This window comes from Protopterus annectens, chromosome 12.part0 (assembly GCF_019279795.1).
Source record: "Protopterus annectens isolate FY-2018-M chromosome 12.part0, PAN1.0, whole genome shotgun sequence".
NCBI lineage: Eukaryota > Metazoa > Chordata > Ceratodontiformes > Protopteridae > Protopterus > Protopterus annectens.
The window spans coordinates 120,055,161-120,075,555 of record NC_056746.1 but is presented as its reverse complement, the minus strand read 5'-3'; the positions used below and the strand labels follow the sequence as shown (position 1 = coordinate 120,075,555).

At 41.8% G+C, this 20,395-nt stretch overlaps 1 protein-coding gene across 1 annotated transcript in view; it reads left to right on the top strand.

Annotated features, from left to right (window-relative positions):
• TVP23A (trans-golgi network vesicle protein 23 homolog A) overlaps nt 1-20,395 on the top strand; it is a 504,754-nt gene that overhangs the window by 430,228 nt on the left and 54,131 nt on the right. The window lies entirely within an intron of this gene.

Genomic DNA, 20,395 nt, shown 5'->3' with positions numbered 1-20,395 from the left:
TTTGTAGCCAACTAATTGGGGTTGCAGTTTGATAATTCATTATATTGATGATTATGCTGTCAGTTTGCATTTTTGTTAGCTGTTAATTTTGTTGAATGTGTGTGTATACATATGTATGTGTGCGTGTGTGTGTATATATATATATTTATACACACACACGTCATAGTTGTAAACATATTATTGTTATGGTGTATTAGAATATTTCTCAATTTTTCTGTGTCCTAAACTTATCTAGTTTTTCAAACAAATTTTCACATGTACACTTAATTTCTTTGTGTGTTGTACTTGTTGATTGTGGGCTTTTTCCCCAGTCTGATCTGTAAATAGACTTTGCCCAGTTGGACCTATTTGTAGGCTACTACAATTAATGTAACACGTTGACCCTTTGAAACTCGTGTATAGTTTACAGAATTTTTGGCTTTTGAGTAAACAATGCAGTTGATTTGTGTAGGAGAAATTTAAGTGGATAATTCAGTGTGTGGTGATGAAGTACAAGTATTGTAGTTCTGTATTCTGGTTCAATTATGTAGAGATATTGCACACAAAGGAAGGGGAAAATCACTCTTGGTGTGACTAGAGAAGGCCTGTAACTCTACACTTTGCACCTAACTCTAGAGTGAGGCAATATTGAAGTATGACAGATCTTCACTGTTGAACTGTGAGTGAATTGAGAAAAGCAGGCATCTGGTTCGTTATGTACATTTTAAGAACAGCATATCAGTTTGATTTTTGTAACAGTTTTATTTCAGAGTTTTAGTAATTTTGTAGATATTGTACAGTACTGTATTGTGAATGTGTTGTAGTTCAGTTGTCAGTTTTTCGTATGTTTTTACTGGGTTGGCCCCACTGAGTTTTGACCCCATTTACATTTGTAGTGTTTCACTTTTAATTTAATCTGAATGTGATAGTTTCTGTCTTTTCTAGAACTGGATGTGTGTGCAAGCAGTGCATTGGTTTACTGTTAATAGTCTAGGTATGGGTCTCCAGAAACATACTTGTACTAAGTACATGCTTGAAATCAAAACACTGTTATAAACTGATAAAAGCTTGTCTTTGCTTTGTACCAAGTTCCGTAATAGTACAGCATATATTACAGTCTTATTTACCAAATAATAATACAGTGCTGGAGGACTGTGGATGCAAAAGAAAAAATTGCCATTATTGTCTGATTACCCATTTTAACTTTCATGACTATGAAGCTTAAGTGCTTTTCTAAGAGTACCCAGACAGTCAGGGTGTAATTATTCAAGTCAGAGCTGTGTACCCATCTGTTTGTGCCATCTCATTAAAATAAAAGGTTTACAGATAGATTGATGTTTGACAGTGGTGGAAGTTTTTCTACATGGCCCACCTCATAAGTAAGGTTATTTCATCCAGGAACAAGGAGGTCATAACACCCCTGTACTCCTCCCTTATCACACCCATTATCGAGTACAATGCCCCTTTCAGCATGTACTTTGCCAAGCTCCTGGGAGCGGAGGAGGCCAACTCACAGAGCATTACATGAACACTAGGTAACTCCCATATGTGGGATCATTTAAATGAGGTGTCACCATCCACCAAGGCAAACCCAGTGAGGGAGTCTGGGTGCTTCCTGTTGCATAGCTCCACTCTGAATTTTTTCAGTAGGGAGAAGGGCCAAGAAAGATTACAGACTCTTAGAGGAGTGAGCATCATGGTGAAGGGGGTGGGCTGCACAAGTACAGGAGCAGGTAAAGGCTCAGGAAAGGTCTGCTTTAGTATGGTGCTGCCTCTAACTTTCTTGACAGCCTGCTGCTGCTAAAATGACATACCAGATTGGAGGAATTTTATACATTCTTAGTTTTGCTACACCGTTTCCAAACCTCTATGCCAGCATTGCTTTGATAAGGACAACATTCAGCCCTGCAGAGGAGCTGTTACCTTGGTCATATTTTGAGTTTATCATTCCTATTTGCAAAGATTTTGTTCTAGTGTTTAGAATGCATACTATATGTAAACTGGATTCCTGCCCCAACAAGCTAGTTGTATTTGGCCTGAATTGCTGGGCCCAGTTCTGTGCCAGGTAACTGCATCATCTTTTCATGGCAGAATTTTTCCTTATAATCTAAAGCAGTTTTCGGTCACTCCTATTCTTAAAGCTGGATGAGATGCACGTGATGTGGGTAAGGGGAGGGGGGGGTGCATTGTTATTGCTCTGCAGATGTTGCACGCCTTTTTCTATCCTTCCCACATAAATGTATTCCTGCCCTAACCAAATGGCTGCTGTGTTGGAATTATCTATAACTGGATGATCTGTAATCTACTTATGCTCAGTACCACAAGATTGTTGACATGGTAGCCCATGCAACCATCTGCGGTTCATCCAATCCAGTTTTATCCCTGGTTCTATAAACTGTGGTTAGAAACTAGAATTTTTGTCATGGGTGAAGAATCTTGGGGATAGTTTTGATATATTTTTTTCATCCATAAACGTACATATGGGGTTACATGTATTAGTTGCATATCCAAGTATGATTATAAATTCTTATTTTTTTAGACACAATGCTTCTACTAATACTGGAACAAAGTATGTTTCTTCCACATTGCTCTCATTTCTGCCTGCAAATCATGGTAGTTTATGATTTTGTCTCTCTCTCTCTCTGTATGTAAGAATGTAATCACTGGGTGTAACAATTCAATGATAAATGCTACCTGTGTTTTTTTTTTGGACTACTATATTTGGTTTTCTCACACTGTTGGTAATGGGTGATACCATATTATCTCTTAATTAATTATTCTCTGCAATGCTTTGTGATTCATGTTTGCAGTGTTTCTCGAGTACTTCAGCATTCAGTTGCTGTGTGATTTTTGTTTAATTCCAATAATCCATGATCCTGATTATGATTTTTGCAAACTAAGCAGAGAAGTTGTCTTAGATGACTGGTCAGTAGATATGGAAGTCCCACAACTGCAGATCTCTACATATAATCAATTTTCAAGGAGGCCTTTCATTCCTTCAGAATGAAGAATATATAATCTTGGTGTAAACTGGGTCTACCTACAGAACCCATCATTGTCACAATCTTAAACAGCTAGGATGGTTAGAGTTGCAAAATCTTTTAATATTTAACCAACTGACAGTTGCCCACAAGATTCTGTAGCAACCTACTAACACACCAATACTTACAAATCTCATCACCCCCTATAGCAACCTAAATACCCTATGCTCATCTAATAAACAACTTGTGGAAAAACAATTTGGCTGGTGACTCTCTGTTCTCTAATACTGTTGGCAAAACCTGGAACTGTCTCCCTTACCTCAATCACCCTATTTAAAAGCAAACAGAAACCATACCTTAAATCACAATGGTTATGCTAACCCTGACTACCTCACTTACCTATGGGTATTAATCATCTTATCTGCACGTGCTGGATACTTTTCTGTTACCTAAAAAGAGTGTGTGTCTCTACAGTTAAAAAGTTTTACTTGTGATTTCATTTCTATGACTAACTATACTGGATATGTACTAAATTTGTAAGCAAAAATCCAATGTATGGTTAAAAAAAAATTGTAATGTACCTCAATTTTTGTAAATAATATTGTAAATGTGGAGCTTTTCTCCCCGGGCCTCTACTGAAAATGGACATATATCCAGTTGGATTAGCCCAGTCAACAAATGTAAAATAAACTGATATTTTTATGTATCATTTGATAAGAATTAAGCATTTTTATTTTCTGTCCAACTGAACCAGTATCTCGGGGGTAGTAAGTCACCTCAAAACTGTAAGTTAAGACAGGAAGAGCAAATTGGTTTACAGCTTGGACTTTATTATGAATATATATGTATACTTGCTCAGTGTCAGAAGGAATCAAACATTGGACTACAACACGAAGTTTGTTAGCAGCTCATAGTCTAAACTGCCTGAGCAAAATGTCAGAATTATATTCCTAGCTATTTAGGTGTCTAATATCTTCCATAAGAGAATGTGTTTGCTATGCTGTTACAGAACTGCTCAGGATTGTTTTGACAGACAGTTTGTAGCAAATTTGAACATTTCTGGGTATTGCATATTACTGATTTTACATTGTTGTGCAGTTCAATGAATTTTGGAAAAGTCTGGAGTTTTCATCTTCTGATGATGCTATTTCAGCAATATAGACAACTTAAGTTCTGTGTTACTATAACCATTGGCATGGATGGGTGAGAACATGAATTACTACTTTTTGGATTAATTCATAGACAGATCAGCCACATAAGGTTGAGAATTTGTCAAGGCTTATTGCATTTCTGATTATACTCAATAGTTGTCTGAGTGAGATAAAGGTTATTACTTGCTGATTACTACCTGCATGGAGCTATGCTAATGGCTTTGTCAGTAATGTGTGGGAGGAAGGGCTCAGTGTTATACAATTTTGCTGAATTATTCAGGTCTTCTCCGTACCAATGATAATGAGTCTATGTTACATAACAGCTGCACCAGGTAATATAATGGATGCCTACTCAACAGGTTATGGGCAGCAGTTATCACCTGTGTCTCAGCATGCATACCTTCGCAGTAATGAAAGGAAAATCATTATCACATTAACAATAAGTCAGTTACAATGTAGCACTGACTCGTTATCACATTAACAATAAGTCAGTTACAATGTAGCACTGACTCGTTATCACATTAACAATAAGTGCAGTTACAATGTAGCACTGACTCGTTATCACATTAACAATAAGTCAGTTACAATGTAGCACTGACTCGTTATCACATTAACAATAAGTCAGTTACAATGTAGCACTGACTCGTTATCACATTAACAATAAGTCAGTTACAATGTAGCACTGACTCGTTATCACATTAACAATAAGTCAGTTACAATGTAGCACTGACTCGTTATCACATTTACAATATGTCAGTTACAATGTAGCACTGACTCATTATCACATTAACAAGAAGTCAGTTACAATGTAGCACTGACTCATTATCACATTAACAATAAGTCAGTTACAATGTAGCACTGACTCATTATCACATTAGCAGTAAGTCAGTTACAATGTAGCACTGACTCATTATCACTTTAGCAGTAAGTCAGTTACAATGTAGCACTGACTCATTATCACTTTAGCAGTAAGTCAGTTACAATGTAGCACTGACTCATTATCACATTAGCAGTAAGTCAGTTACAATGTAGCACTGACTCGTTATCACTTTTCAGGTAAAACTCTCAGCAGCTGTCACTGTTATTCACATAAGTAGAAGTTGTTATCACTTTGGTGAATGCACAAGCCAGATTGTGTTTTTTCTCTGCTTGGAGTCATTGCAAGCCACCACCCCCTCAGTCTTCATCAACTACCTACCTTCCGAAACCCCTGATTTTTTTATTCCTGTACACACACACACATATATATATATATATATATATATATATATACACACACACACACACATATATATATATATATATATGTGTGTGTGTGTATATATATATATATATATATATATATATATATATATATATATATGGGTGTGTGTGTAGATGTATGTATAGAATTTCTATTAATTGTTTTATTTAATTGGACATTTCTCAAACATTATTGTCTGGCGCATGTACTAACATTAGCTAATTGATGAAATCACATTTCCGTTCCTTCAGTTTGTCTGTATTTTCACGAGTAACATACAGATGCAAGTATCCATTTTAGTAATGCGGTTCATATCTTTGTGAATTAATGTAACTGAACTGCATATGATGAAACAGTGTAATGTCTCAAGCAATCACTACTTAGTGCCTGTTTTTTGTTGCTTTGCAGCTGCCTCTGTGCAGGTGAGTAACATTATATTGTTCTATACCATTGTGTTTTTCAGCTTTGCGCTCACCCTTAAAGACATTGCACCCCTCAGTGAAGATGCCATCCGCAAGTCAAGCAACATTTACTTGGGCGAGGATACTGATTCTGAAAGTAATACCAGTGGGTCCGAAATGGAATTGGACCTTGATTCACAATGTAAAGCGAACCAGAGAAAGGATGACGATTATGATGCTGATGATAATATTCCACTGACACGTCTGCATGAGAAGGCCATTACCACTGATAAAAATGATGCCCCTGTCCGAGCCATTCCTGACATACCCCTACGCTCTGCCAGCCCTAACCTCACCACTGTTGATGAAACTGACCATGACAGTAAGGATGACATGCCACTAGCCCAGCTAAGGAATGATGGCACACACAATTGTAGTCATCAACTTGAATCTGATTTTTGACATGGAGGATGAATTGCCTCTGTCTGAGTTAAGACAAGGACATGGCCTGACTGACGTACCTTTTCAGTCCTCCATCACCCAGGCCAGGGCTAGTGCTGTCAAGGAAGTGGATATGCCTCCTACTATACATGAGTTCAGGCGTAGTCCACAGCAGGTTGATTTGGATGGAGAAAGTCCAGTGCATCTGAGCCAAAATAGCTCCTTGTCAAGCAAGTATCTGAGTGTGCTGCAGCCTGGAATGTGTGCGAGTACCACACTCAGAAGTGAATACAAATCAGTGGGTAGTGAAACTGATCACAGGGTACCATCTCTGAACCACCTGTAGTTTCTGTTCCAAAGTGCGGGAGGCTAATGAACAAGATATGGCGATCATGCCCACCACGTAACATATCGTGGGAGAAACACCTAACACCAGTTCTCACTGATCAGTTTGTATGTCCAATCAGCCCAGTAACCAACCTGGACTCAGACAGCACAGAGATGGACTTCCTCAATTTGATGTTCTCAGAGGAACTGTACTCACTTATTGCTGATGAAACTAACCACTATGGTGCACAGAGGCAGGCTGCAGCAGGCAAGGTTGATAAGGGTGGAGTCCTGTTTGTCCTGGAGACATACGCACATTTCTTGGTGTCAGAATATACATGTCTATTGTACATGTTCCAGAATGCAGGCAATACTGGGAAACACACCATGTGCATGGTCATTTCCCAATAGCTGAGTACATGACACGAGAGAGGTTTTTAAAAATTCAGCATTATTTTCACTGCAATGACAAAAACCTCAGACTCCAAAGCCAAATTCATGCTACTCAAGTCAAGTCAGAAGTGACAAACTTCATGACACCCATGCAGATGGGAACTGAAAGTTTGACTGCTGAATCCTATACTAAGGCACTGTATGATCACATCCACTCATGCATGAATCGTGCCATCTCAAATAGAACCAAGATGCTGTCCTCCAAAAAAGGAAGCCAATCTGGTGGTCTCCTGCCATAAACCAACTTTACAACAAAAGGAAGAAACTGTTGCAGAAAAAGAGAAAAATCCCAGGATGCAAAAAACTCCCTTACCAGCCTCATTAAGAAGCTGAGATCCCTCATAAAATCCTTCAAAACTAGTTATGAAAATAAAATTGCCAAAGATTCCAAAGACAACCACAAGGCATTCTATAACTATGTCAAGAATCTACATGGCAATGCTCAGATCTGCTCTGAGCTACAACATAATAGCATTAAATATACTGATCCCAAGAATAGTGCCAATATCCTGGCAGATCAATTCAGGGCCAACTTCACCCCCCCTACCCCCTAAATGGCCCATCTAAATACTGGAAGACTGCCAAATTCTGGTAATAACGGCCACCCAGGTAAAAAAAACACACACTCCAAAGCTAAGAATACAGCATCCATGGGACCAGATGGCATCCCGGGCTGTGTATTACATGAAATACAAAATGAACTGGCACCTCACCTAAGTGTCATGTTTAATCATACCCTCACCTCAGGCTTCATACCCACTGAGTGGTGCACAGCTACAGTTATCCCACTCCACAAGAGGGGAATCCACCATGGATCTCGGGAACTACCGCACCATCAGTCTGATGAGCCTGATCTGCAAGGCCATGGAACATATTATCATGGAACTTATAAACAAAAACATTGGCAACCTTCAAACACTGGACCCCACCCAGTTTGGGTTCATGAAGGGCCAATCTTGTCTCCTGAACCTGATTGAATTCTTTGAATCAGACTCCAGAGCCGTAGACGAGGGTAAGGTGGTCCACACAGCCTATCTGGATCTCGCCAAGGCCTTTGACACCACCCCCCACTCTGGAATCATAGATAGACTTACTAAGCTGGGCATTAATCCCTACGGCACTTGATGTGTTGCCAACTGGCTTACTGACAGAACTCACACTGTAAAAGTAGTTGACTCCAAATCCAGCTCGTGACAAGTGGAGTACCTCAGGGTTCAGTCCTGGGACTGCTCTTGTTTGGCAACTACTTCTCTGAAGTACAGGCCAACACTAAGGGACTCTGACTAACAAAGTTCACAGATGACTGCAAACTGGGAGCCATTATTGAATCCCCAAATTATGTGGATACTCTACAAAAGGGCTTTAGAGAAACAGATGCTTGGTGCCAGAGCCATGGCTCAAGCTCAGTGTCAAGAAATGTACAGTTATCCCCTTTGGGAAAAAACATGTACCCGTGAATTACCACATAGGTGGCAGTACACTAAACACCAAATGTGTGATAAGAGACTTAAGGACACAGGTGGACAGTGGTCTCACCTTTGATAACCACATCGCCACAATAGTCAGGAAATCCTTCCATGTGGCACACCTCATCACTAAGGGCTTTTCATTCAGAAAAAAGGAGGTCATTGTCCCACTGTACTCATCCCTAATTAGACCCATTATAGAATACAGTGTCCCATTTGGTATGTACCTCTCAAGACATCTGCAACAACTGGAAAGGCTGCAGAAATATCTCACTAAAAGAATCACAGGCCTAAACCAGATGCCCTATGCTGATCGCCTTAAAAAACTCCAGCTATACTCTGTCGCATATTGTCTGCTCAGAGGCGATCTCTGCTTAACATACAAGGCCATTTCAAACCCAGAGCTGTTGGGCATCCTACACTTAAAGAAATCCCAATCCCTCAGAGCCACATGCTCCAGGGATCTAAACCTTGTCATCACAATAAACAAAATATGCTGGAGGTATAGGTTCCTGACCCAGAGACTCCCCATACTCTGGAATAGACTGCCCATACATGTCAAGCAGAGCACCTCTTTGGCCCTCTTCAGACAGGAGAAAGGAAATTCACCTCAGGGATCACATCAGTCACCCTGCTTGACAGGGGTCCAGGGAAGTAAATAGTGTGGTATGAAATAACCAGAGAATTGTTATGGCTAGGTTTGTATAGGCCCTAGGGCCGATAGCCTAGTACCAACCTATGACAAACTCCATCATGTACAGCCAATACTGGATGCCGTACTTCATGCATGTAGGGCACAGTACAGTGTGCATCATGAGTTGGCAGTAGATGAAGCCATGGTTGGCTTCTGTGGACGTTTGACATTCAGTCAGTTTATGCCTGGCAAGCCGGAGAGGTATGGCATTATGGTATGGGTGCTGGCTGACTCACATAATGATTATGTGCATGAAGTCCAGGTATACACTGGAAAGGCAGGGCAAACCACAGAGGATGGACTGGCACACCGAGCTGTGGTTGATCTAACATGGGGGCTGATTGGAAAGAAGCATCACATTTACTTTGACAACTTCTCCTCTGTCTCTCTGGCACAGCAACTGCTGCAAGACGGTCTGTACTGCTGTGGAACCATGCGCACCAATAGGTCAGGATAGCCTGTAACATTCAACCGACAGGCCATTGGTAAAGCACCTCGAGAGTTCTACAAGCAGTTGCAGAGTGGACCACTGCTTGCAACTGAATGGAAGGATAGCAACCCAGTATTTCTGCTGTCAACTAATAGTAACTCAACCTTGGCAGCCTCCAGCACACACAGAAGACAGCATGATGGAAAGTACAGTTGTGTACCTACTATAAATGTAGATGTTCGAGTGTGTTCACTGTTGCAGTCATTACACTTGGGTTATCCTGCTGGCAGGCTACCTGCAGTCTAGGTCCGGCATTGGTTGCTGTCACCTCTTCCCTGACGTCAGTGCGCCAGGGGTATAAAAGATGCAACCGACGCCATTTTCTTCAGTTTTTCTTGCCTCAGATGTCAGGTGCCCCCAAATAGGAAGGCTGTAAAAAATTATGCCAAAAAGCATGCATGTAGTAAAATAAACATTTCCCTCATCTACAAGCAAATACACCACATAGGTTGTATAGAGTTGAGAAGTAGAGAAAAGTCCCAGCAAAGAAAAGGGGGATGGTGGGTGGGTAACCTGGACTGCAACAGTGAATACACTCGAACATTTACATTTATGGTAGGTACACAACTGTACTATGTTCATCGTGTTTCACTGTTGCAGTCATTACACTTGGGTAGAACCCCAAAGCTGAGGTTGGGTGGCTGGTCCTAAATAGGATTAGGAGAGGCTACCAGGCCCTGCAGAACTGCAGTGGCAAAGCCTGCTCTGGATTTAGAGTAAAGAGGTAAGTGGTAGTGCTTGGTGAAAGTGTGCACTGAACTCCGGGTTGCAGCTTCTAAAATGTCTTTGGTTGGTACTCCTCTGAGAAAGGCTGCTGCTCTGGTAGAATGTGGCCTAATGCCCTTAGGCACTGATTTGCCATGTTGTGCATAGCAGAAGTGAATGCAGTGTCCTATCCATTTTGAAATCGTCTGCTTTGAGATAGGCTTTCCTTGTGATCCTGCAGCATAAGCTACAAACAGATAGGCTTTCCTTGTGATCCTGCAGCATAAGCTACAAACAGTTGCTCAGTTTTTCTGAAAGCTTTTGTTTTGTCCAAGTAGAATCGCAGCTGTCTGTTTACGTCCAAAGCGTGCAGAAGTCTCTCCCCCTTATTTTGGGGATTTGGATAAAAAGTTGGCAAATGAATGGTTTGGTTAAGAGCCACACTGGAAATCACCTTTGGCATAAATGTTGGGTTTGTCCTTAGAGAGACCCTGTCCTGGTGTAAAATGATGAAAGGTTCCACTGCCATTAATGCCTGTAACTCTGAGACTCTTCTTGCTGAAGTTATTGCTAGGAGCAGAGCAGTTTTCCATGATAAGAATTTTATATCAGCAGTGTTGGCTCGCTCAAAAGGAGGCAGTGTGAGCTTTTCTAAAACAAAATTGAAGTCCCAAGTAGGTATTGGTGCTGTCCTTGGGGGTCTTATGTTTTTTGCCCCTCTGAGGTACTGTTTTAGTAGTAGATGTGAAAAAATAGGAGGTTCCATATTGTAATGAGCTGAAATGTCAGAGGCATGGATCTTAATAGTTGAGAAGGAAAGGCCTTTGTCCAGCATCTCAGTTAGGTATTGTAAAATCTGAGGTATATTTGGAACAAGTGGTTCGAGTCCTTGGGCCTGGTTCCAAGTACAGAATCTCTTTCATTTTTCTGCATAGGATTTCCTAGTGCTGGGTCTCCTGGCTTCTAAAATGACATCCATAACAGCTTTAGAGAGAGGTGTGGTCTGAGTGGCTATATTATCTGCCATGCAGCCAGATTTAAGGTTCTGAGTTGACTGTGCAGAATCTGATTGTTTTGTTGAGTCAGAAGATGAGAAATTTGAGGTAAAGGCCAGGCCGGGCCTTGAGACAAGCTATTTATTTCAGTTTGATTACCAGAGGGTCCACTGGGCATTGGTAGCCCATTTTCAGTGGAGGCCCGGGGAGAAAAGCTCCAAAACAAGGAATTTCAGCAATTCAAATATTATGTTTACTAAAATGAAATCAACTAACATGGAAAGTTAATGGGTAGTCTGAATAACTAAAAAAAAAACAGGTAGTTACAACAGAAAGAAATACAACAATTTCAATTTTTAGTTTGGTACGAAAGGCATCACATGAGTAATACATGTTTTACTATGTTGTTCACTAAGTGTAATATGTTGTTCACTAAGTGTAATATGTTGTTCACTAAGTGTAATATGCTGTTCACTAAGTGTAATATGCTGTTCACTAAGTGTAATATGCTATTCACTAAGTGTAATATGTTGTTCACTAAGTGTAATATGCTGTTCACTAAGTGTAATATGTTCACTAAGTGTAATATGTTGTTCACTAAGTGTAATATGCTGTTCACTAAGTGTAATATGCTGTTCACTAAGTGTAATATGTTGTTCACTAATATGTTGTTCACTAAGTGTAATATGCTGTTCACTAAGTGTAATATGTTGTTCACTAAGTGTAATATGCTGTTCACTAAGTGTAATATGTTGTTCACTAAGTGTAATATGTTGTTCACTAAGTGTAATATGCTGTTCACTAAGTGTAATACTTTAGAAAGGAATAAGAAGCAGAGTAGGAGGAGGTTAGTCTGGGGTGAATGGAATAGAAAGCTTAGGGTTCATAGGCAGAAGAGTGCAGTTGCAAATTCTGTTTTGAAAAAGGTAGGAATGAAGCTGGTTTTTGAAGTTATTTATGTTGGTACATTTCCTAAGTGACAAAGGCAGGGCATTCCATTTTTTAGCAAGGGTAAAGGATAAGAGAAGCTGGCCAGCAGGGCGCTGGGGTTTATTAACAGTGATTAGGTTTTGTTGAGAAGATCTAAGTGGTATAGGGGAGTAGAACGTAAGAAAGAGCAGGGCAGTTAGAGGGGTTTTGAAACAGCTTGAAGGCTGTGGTGAGCTGGAGGAGGTTAAGTTGATTGGGAAGTTCAAGCCAGTTTAGGGAGTGAAGGGAGGAGCAGTGATGTGAAGAAGATTTGGCGTTAGTTGCAAATCTAGCGACTTTGTTATAGCATAACTCTAGTTTGGTGGTAAGAGAGGATGAGAGATTAGTGAGCAGGGGGGCACCGTATAGGAGGGTTGGAAGGAGGAAGGTGGAAGCAAGGGTTAGTCTAGAATGAGGAGAGAGGAAGTGATTGTTTCTATACAGTAGACCCAGTTTTATATGTGTTTTTTTGATGTTTAGTAGGATGTGGGAATTAAATTTTAGTTGATCATCGATTGTAACACCAAGAAGTTTGGTGGAGGGTACGATCTCGATGGAGGAGTTGTTGAGGCTGGAAATTTGAAATGAGTTTTTGTCAAGGGAGGAGGATTTAGATGGAGAGAAAAGGAGTATTTTAGTTTTGTTGGCGTTTAGGGAGAGGTGATTTTGTAACATCCAGTTTTCAGTGGTAGAGAAGGCACTTTGAGTTAGGGCTTGGAGGTCTGTTAGGTTGGGGGCAGAGCATATCAAAGTAGAGTCATCAGCATATTGTACAATTTTTGTGTTAGGGATGGCTTTGTAGAAATCATTTATGAAGATATTGAATAGTAGTGGGCCAAGTATGGAACCCTGAGGGACTCCTGTAGGGGTCGGAAGAAAAGTCGAGGTGGCTTGGCCCCATTTTACAGCTTGGGATCTGTTAGAAAGGTAGCTGGAGAACCAGGAATGGGATTCAGGGCAAAGGTTGAGGTTAGATAGGTGATTTAGAAGGTGGGTGTGAGAGATGGTATCAAAAGCTTTTGATAAGTCTAGTAGGACACTGGATACTAAATTACCGGAGTCACGGGCAGAGTTGACTGAGTGTAGAAAGGAGAGGAGGGCAGTATTTGTGCTATGACCTGGGCGGAAACCGTGTTGTGTAGGAGAGAGAAGGTGGTGCTTAGTAAGGCATGGCAGGAGTTGTAGGTGGATACATTTTTCTAGAATTTTGGATATAGGGGGAGAGAATGGCTATAGGGCGGAAATTTGAGACAGAACGGTTTTTGCCACCTTTGTGGAGGGGTAGGATGTAAGTGCTATGCCATAGTAAGGGAACGTAGGATTCAAGTAATGATCTATTAATTAGGATGCTGATAGGAAGAGCAATAGAGTCAGAAGCAATTTTTAGGAAGGCAGATGGGATGTTATCGGAGGCATTGGAGCAAGGTTTTAGTTTTTGAAGGAGTTTCTTTATTTGGTCGGTAGATACTGGTTGCAGTTTGAAAGAGGGGGGGTAAGAACAGTTTAATGAAGACTGAGTAGTGGCAGGGGAGAGGTGATTGTTGGGAAATGTTTTAGTTAGCTCAGCAATGGTAGAGGTGAAGAAGGAATTAAATAGAGAAGCAATTTCGGGGTCGGTTTTGCTGGTGTCTGGACAGGGGTTATTTTTAGTACCTGGTCTGAGGAGTGAATTGATGGAATTCCAGAATTGTTTTGGGTTTCTAGCATGGTTTTCTTGAAGTTGGATGTGGTAAGACTACTTGTCTTTAATTTGTTTTTTGGTTAGGTTTCTTAACTGCTTACATTTAAGGAGTATTTCAGGTTGTTTGTGTTTATGGTAAGTTTTCAGGTTTTGTCTCTTTGGAGCATTAACTTTTTTGTATTTTTGGTGAGCCAAGGGGATGTTTTAGCTTTAACTCTTATAAGTCTAGTTGGGGCTTGGGAGTTAAGGATGGCTAAGAATGTTGAATTAAAGTAGTGGACGGCTTCATCTAGTGGTAATTGTTTTAGAGGTTTCCAGTTGGAGAGTTTAAGTGAATCATAGAAGGAAGTAGGGTTAAAGTTAGAGAGGTTCCGAGTATGAGTGTAGTGGTGGGAGTGGCTACCAGTGCTGGCGTGGCCAGTCTGGGGCAATCAGGATCATTTTTGGCTTCTCTTGTCTGACTTTTAGGAGCACTTTGGGAAGAAGAGGCAGTGGAGGGAAGGCATAAACTGTCAGAGTTTTCCAGCTGAATGATAGAGCATCCACTTTCCATGCTTGTGAGTGATAATTTCTTGTGCAGAATTTCTGTAGTTGGCAGTTGTGAGGGGAGGCAAAAAGATCTATGTCTGGGTGTCCCCATTTCCTTGTTATCATGCTGAAGACCTGTGGATTTAGTTTCCATTCATGAGGATCCATGAGATTTCTGCTTAGTTCGTCTGCCAGTGTATTTTTCATTCCTGGCAGGAATTGTGCCTGCAGATGTACCTGATAGGTTAGTGCTGTGTTCCACAAAGTCATGGCTTGCCTGCAGAGAGGGTAGGAATGTGTGCCCTCTCGCTTGTTTATGTACCACATAACTGTGGTATTGTCCTTCTTTAGTAATAGTTGTCCTGGATGTAGTAGATCCTTGAAGGCTGTCAGGGCATTCTGTACTGCTAGCATCTCTTTTTGATTGATGTGAAGATGCATTTGTTCCTTGGGCCATGTACCCTGAATACATTTTCCTGCCATGTGTGCCCCCCAGGCATAATCCAATGTATCCATTGTTATTGTCTGCCTGGCTGTGGGTAAGGTGAAAGGCTGTCCCTTGTTGTGGTGACAGGCCCGGGACCACCATCGAAACACCTGTTGTAGGCAGGGAATTAGAGTTATTATTGTTTCCAGGCTGTGGCAATGTTGAGTCCAAACACTTTTTAGATACCATTGCAATTTCCTCATATGCAGTCTTGCATATGGAATTAGTAGAATGCAGGGTGCCATGAAGCCCAAGGCCTGCAGAATTTTTCTTGCAGGGAGCTGGGTCTTTGTTGCCATCATTTGAAAGTAATGAGTCAGTTGCCTTTGCTTGTCTGGTGTGAGATAAGCCATCTGGGCAGTTGTATTTAAGCTTGCACCCAGGAATATTATCTCTTGAGAGGGCAATAGTTTTGGTTTCTTTTCGTTTACTGTGTACCCTAGGCAAATTAGTAATCTTTTTACAAATTCCAGATGTTTTAGTAGAATGTCCTTGCTCTCTGCTTGAATAAGGCAGTCGTCCAGGTAGGGATATATTTGAATTCCTTTTTGTCTGCAAAATGCAATTACTGGTGCCAGGCATTTCGTGAAGACCCTGGGCGCAGTAGATAAGCCAAAGGGCAGTGCAGAGAATTGGTAATGCATTGAGCCAGCTATGAATCTGAGGTATCTTCTGCAAGATTGTCTGATTGGGACATGCAGGCATGCCTCCTTGAGGTCCAAAGTAACTAGCCAAGCCGTCTTGCCCAGCATGGGCAGAAGTTGCTGCAGAGTTAACATTTTGAATTTTGGAACATCCAGAAAAGTATTTAGGATTGACAAGTCCAGTATTGGTCTCCAGGCTTTGTCCTTTCTGGGTACCAGGAAAAGTCTTGAGTAAAATCCTTGTCCCTGTTCTTGCTGTGGTACTCTTTGAATAGCTCCCATATCCATGAGAGCAGTGTTTTGCTTTTGTGCCTCTGCCCATTGGTTTTGTGGCAGGTCCGGCATACCTTTTGATTTTGGAAGGGTGTGAAAGTGGAACCTGTAACCCTGAGAAACAGTACCCATTTGTCCTGGGTGATTGTGCCAGTTTTGTGAGAAAAGTGCTAGCTTTCCCCCTAAGGGTATTGCCAAAAGGTAAGTGCTTGGCATCTGTAGAGGGAAGTCATTAGGACTGTTTCCTATAAGGTTGTGATTTGTCTTCTCCTCCTTTGGGGGCTGAAGCACCCCATTGTTTAGGTCTGTAGGAGCCTTGGGGCTGAGATATGTCTCTTGGCCATCTGTATTTGCCTCTTTGTGGCCTGTCTGACACCAGAAAGGACCAATTTTTTGAAGGCCAGATTCTGCTAAACCTAGGTGCTTGAACCTGTATAAATCCTTTACTGTCTGCATTGATTTTGCTTTATCCTCCATTTTCTTTAACACTTCTTCTGCCTTAACATCAAACAAAGTATCATGCTGTAGTGGAGCATCCAATAATTTTACTTTAACATGGTCAGGTAAACTTTGTTCTTTCAACCAAGCATGCCTTCGAATGACAGAGCCTGTAACTGTGGCTCTACAAGAAACCTCTAATGAATCAAAACCACATTGCAGAGTATGCTTTCCCACTTGTTCAGCTGCATGCAATAAATCCTGCATTTCCTTATTGTCAGGACTTTGAGTTTGTAAGCATTTTCTGTTTTAGCAAAGGCATTAGGTATTGTTGATATTTAAGCATGTGAAACTGGCAGTTTAAAGCCCTTACAGCTAAAGTAGCAGAGGTGAAAACTTTTTTCCCCCATCTGTCCAGAGCTCTAGAATCCCTATCAGAGGGAACAGGGTTTTTTGCAGTGGAAGCCTTAACCCCTTTGGGACCCTGAGAAATTGTATCTGGGTCAGCAGCAGGGTTTTTATAAAGATATTTATGAGAGTCAGGGACTCTGTAGTACCTGTCTGGCTTGACTGGTGCAGGGGATAAAGAATCAGGAGACAGACTGGATTCAGAGAAAACATCATCAACAATATCAAGCACAGGGGGGATAGCCAGGGGCCTGTGCTGAGGCAATAAAACAAAGTCCCTGAGGCTTTTCTTGGATTCTGAATAATCCTGGCTCTCCCAATGGAAATGCTCCCTCATGGTGTGCAGGGTTTCCCCAAAAGAATAATCCTCAGGTGGAGAGGCTGAAGGTATAGATTCTTCTGCATCAGAGTCCTCATAGGGAGGGAGAGAATGTCCCTGATCTGAAGAGGAATCGGAGGAAATAGAAACCTGGTCAAAGGAATCATAGTCAGTGTCTTGCCTAGGCCTTTTATCAGGAGGGGGATGGGAACCTCTGATCAAAGTAATTAAGTCTTCGGCCATTTTAAGCATCCGTTTCTTTGGCATGGATGACTGTTCTGGAGAATGCTGTACTTGTTTCCTTGTCTTTAATGGCGTTTTTGACTTTGCCTTGGCTGCTGCAGTGGACTTAATAGTAAGCTGTGAAGGTCTAAAAACACCCTCAGAACCCAATGCCTGCTCAGCGGCTCTGGACCCATCTGAGGGAATCGTTTCTGCAGGCCCAATACCTTGAGTTTCCAGAGGCCTAGGTGTCTCCATGTGGGAGTCGGATACGGCCTGTAGCTCTGAGATAGCGGGTGTCAGGGGCTGCGAAAGCGCCTCACTGAGAACCGGCGACTGGTCTAGAAGAGGTTTCATCGTCGGTTTTGGACCTCGGATGCCTGTCCTTTTCCTTGTCTTTGCGTTTTTTTGTGAATTTCGGTCGTCGGTTGTTCCGACGGCATTATGTAGTTAAACCTTTGGCCAAAGTAATGTAAAGCAAAATCAAACCGACACTTGATAGTGCGTTTGTTGAATCTAGCACAAAATTGACAACTAGTAATGTCGTGGTCAGGGCCTAGGCAAGGAATACAGTAAGAGTGAAAGTCCTTATGAGGTATTTGCTTCCCACAAGAAATACAATTGTTAACATTTACTGACATCGATCTGAAGCAAGAAAAAGTTTCCCCAATGGGGTACTTAGCTTTATTGAAGACTTCGGTTCTGAAACTCTATTTCGAAAATCTCAGGAGTCAGCTGACCGGCACTTGCGAACTGCTTTTGCTTCAGGCACCACGTGGCAAGAAAGACAGAAAATGGCGTCGGTTGCATCTTTTATACCCCTGGTGCACTGACGTCAGGGAAGAGGCGACAGCAACCGACGCCGGACCTAGACTTTGGAACTCCGACTGCGAGTAGCCTGCCAGCAGGATAACCCAAGTGTAATGACTGCAACAGTGAAACACGATGAACATCAAAAGCTTCCGTGCCATGTCCACCAGTTGTAAACATGTACAACACATAGATGAATGGGGGGAACCAAGCGGATCAGCTCAGGATGCAGTATCCAACTGCACGAAAGGCAAGAAAATGGTGGCTGTACTTGTTCTGGTTCCTATGGGATGTGGCCATAGTGAATGCTAACATTTTATTCCATGAGATTAGCAGCCACCAGCAGTAAATGTAGGTAGGTGAGGGTAGTAAATGTAAGAAGGTCAAGGCAGCAATTAGTAAGTTACTTCTGTACCTCATCCCTTAGGTCCATTGCTGAATGAGCACATGTAAAGAGAAAAGGCAGAGGTAAGGCAGACTGCTGACACTGAAGGAGATCATGAGGCAATAGTGGTATCAGCAGTCTGAGTGGGCAGCCGGCACAGCTATGGGACACTTCAGATAACCACCAGCTGGAGCTCCATGCCTATCCTTGGCATATTAGTGGAGTGGCAGTCCTTACCCTGATTTTTCTCTTTACATGTGCCCTTTCTGTGCCCCCTTGTCAGTGTCCACCCATGCAGTATTTCAGGTAAGGTAAGAATGTATCTTCAGCTGTTCTGGGAATCACTGGGAAGTGGTGTAGCTCACAACTCAGTCTCCCTCCCTTCAGGTGTAGTAAATGTATGTAGGTCAGGGCAAGAGGGTTTACATTACCTCCCCCCTTTCAGTCCTTATGGACATTGCTGAAAGGACACATGTAAATGGAAAAGGGAGAGGTAAGGCAGAGTACTGGCACTGCATGCAATCGGGAGTCATTGCTGCTACAAGCAGTCTGAGTGGGTAGCCAGCACAGCTATGGGATACTTCAGACGCCCACAACCTGAAGCCCCATGCCTGTCCTTGGCATATTAGTGGAGTGGCAGTCCTTACCCTGCTTTTTCTGTTTACATGTGCCCTTTCTGTGCTCCCTTGTCAGTCATTGTGTGTAATTTGCTGTTTTCATGGGTAGTAGGTATGTACCTATGCAGCATCATCACCACTTATGTACCTAATGCAAAGAATACTACCCCTGTGGATAGGATGGAAGATTTGGATGGGCTAACCAGGTAATGCATATGATATACATATATATGTAGTTTTCCAATACATCTGTCAGACATTACTAGTAATCTGTTTGCATTTTCTTTCCTCTGCAGGTTTGTCCACCTTCTGACACTGACCTGGCTTCACGACCAGGAGAACGACAAGTGACAGTGTGAGTATGTGGCCATTCCTCTTGCTTTCTTGCTTCAGATCAATGACAGTAAAAGTTAACAATTGTATTTCTTGTGGGAAGCAAATACCTCATAAGGACTTTCACTCTTACTGTATTCCTTGCCTAGGCCCTGACCATGACATTACTAGTTGCCGATTTTGTGCTAGATTCAACAAACGCACTATCAAGTGTCGGTTTGATTTTGCTTTACATTACTTTGGCCGAAGGTTTAACTACATAATGCCGTCGGCTGCCAGCCATGCCTCTGAAACTGAAAACCAGTACAACTTGAGCTTCCCACATGCACTTTGAAAGTATACTGGATTGCAAGAAGAGGTATGCATTGGAGCAGAGTTGTTCAGTTGTTGGAAGAGAAGTGTTCCATCTACTCTGAGCCCGACAATCTTGTGCTGCATATTGGAGGGAATGATGTCATCAGTCAACCACTCTGAAGGCTATGGTTTCAAATCACAGCAATTTTTGAACACCTGCAATCTTGGTGGTCATGTTATCATTTTCTGTGGTTGATATAATTCCTTGACAGATATGGAAAACAGCAAACAGTCAATGGGTAGCTCACAAGGCCAGACATTTACAGAATGGGTTCATGCATGGCTTGATGCACAGGTCGGTGGATCTACAATCTGCTATGACAGCATCATCACGGAAGATGTTCACCTGTTCAGAAGGGATGGCGTTCACCTAACTGAAGAGGGCATTGCGCTGTTCTTGACTGATCTCCACAATGGTGTGAGGAGAGCTATGCAGGATTGGTAACATGCAGCTTGTGAGAAGAATGGAAAACTCCCATGACCAAGTAGGACCAGTATAGTAAGTAAAACTCTTATGAAATGTGTTGTGTAAAATATATTTTTCTGAGTTTGGCAAATAAATGTGGTAAGGAGCTGATGAGGCTGCTGAGAAAGAAGTGTT